Here is a 6,723-nt window from a genome sequence, read left to right as displayed (position 1 = left end):
GTCTTGGTGAGGGAGATTTTGAGCCCAGATCTCACACGTGGCTTGGAATATTTCATGCTATCCACAGCCAGAATGTAGAGATCTTATACTACATCAACAAGGTACTCTTAAACAACCAATGGATCAAAGAAGAAACAAGAAGCTAAATTAGGGAAACGAACTTGGCCCAGTGGTTAGGGCGTCCGTCTACCACATGGGAGGTCCGCGGTTCAAACCCCGGACCTCCTTGACCCGTGTGGAGCTGGCCCATGCGCAGTGCTGATGCGCGCCAGGAGTGCCCTGCCACGCAGGGGTGTCCCCCGCGTAGGGGAGCCCCACGTGCAAGGAGTGCACCCATAAGGAGAGCCGCCCAGCGTGAAAGAAAGTGCAGCCTGCCCAGGAATGGCGCCGCCCACACGTCCCGTGTGGCCGACAGCAGAAGCGAACAAAGAAACAAGACGCAGCAAATAGACAGCGAGAACAGACAACTGGGGGAGGTGGGGGAATTAATTAAATAAATAAATAAGTCTTTAAAAAAAAAAAAAGAAGGTAAATTAGGAAACACCTTGAGGCAAATGAAAATGAAAACACAACAAACCACAATTTATGGGATGCAGCAAAGACAGAGCTGAGAGGAGAATTTATAGCTCTAAATGCTTACATTAAAAAAGAAGAGGGAAGCAGATTTGGCCCAATGGATAGGGTGTCCGTCTACCACATGGGAGGTCCAGGGTTCAAACCCAGAGCCTCCTGACCTGTGTGAGGAGCCGGCCAACGTGCAGTGCTGAGGCGTGCAAGGAGTGCCATGCCATGCAGGGGTGTCCCCCACATAGGGGAGCCCCAGAAGCAAGGAGTAAGCCCGTAAGGAGAGCCGCCCAGTGCAAAAAAAAGTGCAGCCCACCCAGGAATGGCACTGCACACACAGAGAGATGATGCAGCAAGATGATGCAACAAAACGAGACACAGATTCTGGGTGCCACTGACAAGGATACAAGCGGACACAGAAGGACACACAGCGAATGGACATAGAGAGCAGACAACTGGGTGTGGGGGGGACAGAGAAGGGGAGAGAAATAAATTGAAAAATAAATCTTTAAAAAAAAAAAGAAGAAAGATCTCAAATCAGAGACCCAACTTCACAACTAGATGTTCTAGAAAGAGAAGAGTAAACAACCCAAAGACAGCAGAAGGAGTGCTCGCTTCGGCAGCACATATACTAAAATTGGAACGATACAGAGAAGATTAGCATGGCCCCTGCGCAAGGATGACACGCAAATTCGTGAAGCGTTCCATATTTTTAACCAATCCAATGTCCACATAGAAGAGGTGGCATTGGATTGGGAAAAGTGGACATGGTGGACGATGGGTATGGGGAAAGACAGGAAGAGATGAGAGGTGGAGGCGTCTTTGGGACATGTTGCTGCCCTGGATGGTGCTTCAGAGGTAATCACCGGACATTGTAAATCCTCACAGGGCCCACTGGATGGAATGGAGGAGAGTATGGGCCATGATGTGAACCATTGTCTAAGAGGTGCAGAGGTGCCCAAAGATGTACTTACCAAATCCAATGGATGTGTCATGATGATGGGAACGAGTGTTGTTGGGGGGGGGAGAGGGGGGGTGGGGGGGTGGGGTTGAATGGGACCTCACATATATATTTTTAATGTAATATTATTACAAAGTCAATAAAAAAAAAGACAGCAGAAGGAAGGTAATAACAGATTAGAGTGAAGATAAATTAAATAAAGAATTAAAAAAAAAAGAATCAATTAAACCAAAAGATCAATAAAATCAACAAACCTTTAGCTAGACTGACAGAAAAAAAGAATATGAAAATAACTAAAATCAGAAATGAAAAGGGGGACATCACTACCAACCCCATAGAAATAAAAAGGATTATAAGAGGATACTATTAACAACTGTATACCAACAAATTAGCTAACTTAGATAAAATGAACAAATTCCTAGAAACACGCAAACTACCCACATTGATTCAAGAAGAAAAATAAAAGTTAACAGCACTGAATTACATATTAGCATGTAGTTAAAAGGGGGAAATTTTAGGTTGTATATATGTTTCTAGAATAAAATAAAATTTTAAAAAATGGAAAGGAATAAAACAAATAGTAAACCTTAAGTTAAACCTTGGACTACAGTTACTATTACAATTACAAAAATGTGCTTTCATTAATTTTAACAAATATACCATACCAATGCAAGGTATTATAAATATGGTGGTATACAGGAATCCTGAATTCTATGCAGGATTGTTCTGTAAACCCACAACTTCTCTTATAAAAAAATTAAGAAATAGATAATCTTAGCAGACCAATAATAAATAGAAATGAAGTCCTGATACATGCAAAATATGGAAGAACTTTGAAGACACCATCTCAAGTAAAATAAGCCAGACACAAAAGGATAAATATTATATAATGTCACTGATATGAAATAATTAGAATAAGCAAATTTATAGAGTCAAAAACTAGAATACAGGTTACCAGAGCCTGGAATGGGAGTAGGGAATGGGGAATTAATGATTAATGGGTATACAATTTATGTCTGGGCTGATGGAAAACTTTTGTTAATGGATGGTGGTAGTAGCAGCACAACATTGTGAATATAATTAACACCACTGAATTATATATTTGAATGTGGTTAAAAGGGAAAATTTTTAGTTGGATATGTTACTAGAATTTTAAAAAAAACCACCACCATAGGACAGTACAACACAAACATTAACCCCTAATGTACTCAATGTATACTTATGTTAACATTCTTCCAGCCATTGTAACAAAGGTACTACACTAATGCAAAGTTTTAATAATAGGGAAAATGGGGGAAGGTGGGAGGTTAAATGAAAACTCTGTATTTTCTGCACAATTTTTCTGGAAACCTACAACTACTCTAATAAGAAATGATTTAAAAAATAGGTGAGACAGGGAAATGGACTTTGGCCCAGTGGTTAGGGCGTCCATCTACCACATGGCCACAAGGATACCACATCCTTGACCCGTGTGGAGCTGGCCCATGCGCAGTGCTGATGCGTGCAGGGAGTGCCGTGCCACACAGGGGTGTCCCCCGCGTAGGGGAGCCCCACGCGCAAGGAGTGCAAACATAAGGAGAGCCGCCCAGCGCGAAAGAAAGTGCAGCCTGCCAAGGAATGGCGCCGCCCACACTTCCCGTGCTGCTGACGATAACAGAAGCAGACAAAGAAACAAGACGCAGCAAAAAGACACAGAAAACAGACAACCGGGGGAGGGGAGGGGAATTAAATAAATAAAAATAAATCTTTAAAAAAAAAATAGGTGAGACATATAGAAAACCAAAAATAAAATGGCAGGCATAAATCCATCTATGTCAATAATAACATTAAATATGAATGGATTAAACAATCCAATCAAAACGCAGGGATTGTCAGGCTGGATAATCTACAGGACATACACTTTAGATTTAATGATACAAATAGGTTGAGGATGGGAAAAGATAGATCAGGAAACAGCAACAACATAGGAAAGCTAAAGTAGCCATACTAATACCAGACAAAATAGATTTTAAAACAAAATATATTACTGAAGATAAAGAGGGATATTTTATAATGATAAAAGGGTAAATCCATCAGGAAATTATAGCAATGATAAACATATATGCATCTAACAACAGAGTCTACAAAAGAAACGGGTTTGGAAGTAAAGGACAACTTTACCAGACATGCCAAAAATTTTATGGGTCAGCCTCGAGGTGAGGCTGTCCAGCAAACATTGGAAATTTGGTACAGAAACTAGGAAGAAAGGTAATTGCTAAAGATAGAGAGTTTACATAATGGAAAAAGGTGATGTCACAGAAATAAAATGTGACTAAGGGATATACTGTAGAGGAAGAAGGCCAGTAATAAGGGCAGTCCAGGGAAGGACCCAGTGGGGGCAGGCAGAGCTGATTACAAAGACTTCAGAAAAGGGATCAGCTGAAGAATGCCCATCCCAGAGCAGAGATGTTTGGACAAAGCTATTGTACAATATTTGAAGAGGAGTCACAGGAAAGCTATAGTGTAAGGGTTTTTGGATTAGAAAAAAAAGGTCAGTACTTAAATCTTGATAAATGTTTAAATGTCCTCTGACCCCTATTCCTGCATATTTGCTTACTTCTTGGTTAGTACTGGCTTGCTGAGTAACTGAAATGGAAATACTCATTTGTGTACTGAAAAAAAAAAACCACAAGATGCCAGGCCTTGAAATCATACACACACAAAAATAAGAACTGGGCTTAAGATTTAGTCTAGCAGAGGATAGAGCTTAGCCAAATAGGAGCCATTAGAAAAACTAACAATGCAATGAGCTATAAGGTAATGAACGATCTTATGGAAAAATGATTCCCTTCCAACTCTCTCATTTGGTAAGTTCTTGCTTTTTCTTCTGTTAAATAGAGACAACAGTATCTACTTCATATGGCTCTTGTGAGGATCATAGGAGATAATGTACATAAAAGTGCCTGGCACAGAAAAGATGTTCAGTTTATATAAATTGAATATAAAACAATTAAATAGATTAAGAAATATCAGCCCATTCCTCCAAGGAAATACCATCCTCAGCCACTAGAGGGGAATCTCAGTCATATTCCCTTAAATAAGACTCATTAATGTAGCAGGAGGTGGCAGGCAGTCCCTTCGGAAACATCAGCAGCCTTTCTTATGCTGGGAAACGCACTCCCACTCAGTAAACCAGGCTCGATGCTGAACTCTGTGATGTTTTCTCTGAGTCACTATATTCTCTTGCAGTTGCAAAACCATCTGGCAAAAATCCCTCAAAGGTTTTTACTGCTTCCTGAGTAAGATTTAAACTTGACAAAATCCAAGGCCTTCCTTGGTTCAGCCCCAACCTACCTGTCCAGCCTGAACTCCCCTTCTTTTATTTTTTCAAGATTTATTTAATTTATTTATTTCTCCCCGCCTTGTAGCTTTGCGCTCACTGTCTGCTCTTTGTGTCTATTCACTTTGTGCTGTGTCTGCTCATATTCTTTTTAGGAGGCACTGGGAACCAAACCTGGTACCTTCCATGTAGGAGGGAGGCGCCCAATAGCTTAAGCCACCTCCACTCTCTGCTTCTTTGGTCTCTCATTGTGTCTCCTCATTATGTCTCCTCGTTGAGTCACCTTGTTGTGCCAGCCTGTTGCATTAGCTCGCTATCTTGTTTGTCTTCTTTAGAAGGCACTGGGAACTGAAACTGGGAGCCCCCGTTTTAAAAGCAAACAACTCAGGAGCATTTAGTACATTTAGTACATTCATGATGACTTGCAACCACCACCTCTAGTTAGTTCCAAAACATTTTCATCACCCAGAGTTATTAAGCAGTAACTCCCCTTTCCCTCTTCCCCCTAGTCCCAGGTCACCACCAGTCTGCTCTGTCTCTGTGAATGAACCTATTCTGGATATTTCATATAAATGGAATCATACATACGACCTTTTGTATCTGGTTTCTTTCACTTAGTTTACTGTTTTCAAGGCTCATTCACAATGTAGCATTTATCGGAACTTCATTCTTTGTTATGGCTAAATAATATTCCAGTGTGTGTGTGTGTATATATCCTGCAATTTGTTTATCCACTCACCCACTGACGGACATTTGGGCTGTATCTCCCTTTTGGATATCATAAATAATGCGGCTATTGTAAATACACTTCCAGGAATGAGAGTATATATGTATTTGTTGGAATATCTGTTTTCAATTATTTGGGGTATACACCCATCTACCCTGTTTTAAATTGATATTTTATCTTTTCAATAGAGTATAAACTTCGGGAGTAAAGAGGATAGAAGATAATGGGCCCAAGTTAACATAGGGAGGAAGTGGCAAAGATGGGAACCACGATCCGGTAACCATGATCCCTAAAGCCCTTCATCACTAAGCCAAACTACACAGCAGTCTTTCAATTCAGAACTCTGCATTACCATTTGATAATTTACTAAACGAATAACTGAGAAGACACTGATTTATGAGCACCTCTTGAACCTTCACTGAGTTACAGGCTATTGGAAAGCAGCAACTTAAGTCTCATTCATCTGAGAGTGCCTAGCGGCCAATCTAATTACGAGCCATTTCAGAATCATAATTACAGTTCCATTTTGTGTCTTGATCTGGAACTCATACCAGGACCTCCTTCCAGCTAGTCATGGAGAAATAAACAGCGTGATTACTTACTGAAGCCTAGGAGATGTGTGTTTTTGTGAAGCTTCCAGCTCACATCTTCACTGTGAAACGAGGGGGGTGGACTGGATGGTCACTGAAGGTAGTTTCTTCAATTCTAACAATTCATGATTCTGAGAGGGAGTACGGAATTAGAAAGAGCCTTTCCCTCATTCTGAGCCTTGGCTGTCAGTATTACTATGACCTTAGCCAAATCAGTCAACCCATCTGTAAAACTTTATTTCTCCATATTTATTTTTCTTGCATGTCTGAATACCAGAAATAGAATGTCTGGTACAGTTTCAGAAGAAGATCTTGCCAGGATTTCAGTTTTGCTAATTCCATTTATTGGCAACAAAAACTTTAATTTTTTTTTTTTTTCTAAAGAAAAGTCTGATAGCTGATTTGAATCAAACGCAGTCAACTTGGCCTGCAGCTTTCTTGCCTTTCCCCTGCTCCCCAGGTACAGGACGCCTGTACCTGGACAATAAGTCCACAGCCCCGCACCACAGGCCTGTGTGGCAAAGTCACTAGGCCGGTGGTCAGGACCCCGGGGTCCACCAGG

The 6,723-nt window shown here is 40.9% G+C and overlaps 1 non-coding gene across 1 annotated transcript; it reads left to right on the top strand.

The window, feature by feature from the left end:
- Window positions 1–1,171: 1,171 nt before the first annotated feature.
- LOC111764859 (U6 spliceosomal RNA) lies at window positions 1,172–1,278 on the top strand. Its single transcript, XR_002797362.1, has one exon. It is a non-coding gene; the product is annotated as a U6 spliceosomal RNA (small nuclear RNA).
- The last annotated feature ends 5,445 nt before the right edge of the window (window positions 1,279–6,723 follow it).

This window comes from Dasypus novemcinctus, chromosome 23 (genome assembly GCF_030445035.2).
Source record: "Dasypus novemcinctus isolate mDasNov1 chromosome 23, mDasNov1.1.hap2, whole genome shotgun sequence".
In the NCBI taxonomy this organism is placed as follows: domain Eukaryota; kingdom Metazoa; phylum Chordata; class Mammalia; order Cingulata; family Dasypodidae; genus Dasypus; species Dasypus novemcinctus.
This window is presented reverse-complemented; position numbering and strand designations above follow the sequence as displayed.